The sequence below is a fragment of the Nicotiana sylvestris genome, unplaced genomic scaffold (assembly GCF_000393655.2).
Source record: "Nicotiana sylvestris unplaced genomic scaffold, ASM39365v2 Un00030, whole genome shotgun sequence".
Classification (NCBI taxonomy): Eukaryota; Viridiplantae; Streptophyta; class Magnoliopsida; order Solanales; family Solanaceae; genus Nicotiana; species Nicotiana sylvestris.
The window spans coordinates 75,758-76,668 of NW_027184366.1; positions in this window are offsets into that span (position 1 = coordinate 75,758).

Consider the following 911-nt stretch of genomic DNA (forward strand, 5'->3'; position numbering starts at 1 on the left):
CTTCAGTGGATGTTTGTGACCATGACGAATCTGGGGACTTCGTGCCTCATGTTTCTGCAAGAAAAAAGGGTAAGGCCTTACCCCCACCAGACTCGACTATTAAAATACCAATAATTGGCATAAAAGCATTTAATTCTCCAAATAAATTCACAGAATGTGGTAGTGTCCGGTTGGGGTTTTTGGAAAACCTAGTGGACTTTGGATGAGGCTGTCTTAAAGAGTCATTATGCAGACAACATAACTGACTCGACTAAGTTTGACCATGATGCATGCACAATTAAACAAAGTAAGGTTTTTATGGGGTATTAGACTAGTACCCTTGAGCGGACAACTCAAGAGGGAATGGAACGGAACTGTCGACTACACCATTGATCGACTTATTTTACCGCAAATACGCCTTTGCCAGATTTAAAGGGTGAAAATATGGGAAGAGCACAACAACTCACTATAAGCGTTGCTATGGTATTTGTTTGCCACGAGTGGAATATAATGTTAAAAACATGTTTATGCAATGATTAAAACAAGTTGTCACGTATTTTCACGTTCATAAAGTAATAATTACAAAAACTTAAAACAGTCAAAAAGGAGTGCAGTAGAGGAATGTAGTTAAAGAAACAAGGGAAAGAAACAACAGACGAGTCAGTTTCGCAATCGAAAAGAAAATTGAATGCATAAAAGAAATAAACAAATAATTGCACATAAAGAAGCATAAATCACAATAATAGTCTGAAATGGTAAAAGTCTAAATGTCCTCAGTAGAGTCGCCATGCTATCATGCCCCCTTTTTTTCTCGAAAAATAGGGTTTATAACATTGACAACTCTTTTAACGGGTATTAAAAGAGAAGTGTCGCCACCTAATGATTAAAGTTCATTAGGACAATAAGAAGAGTTTGATTTAGGAAAACCAGAG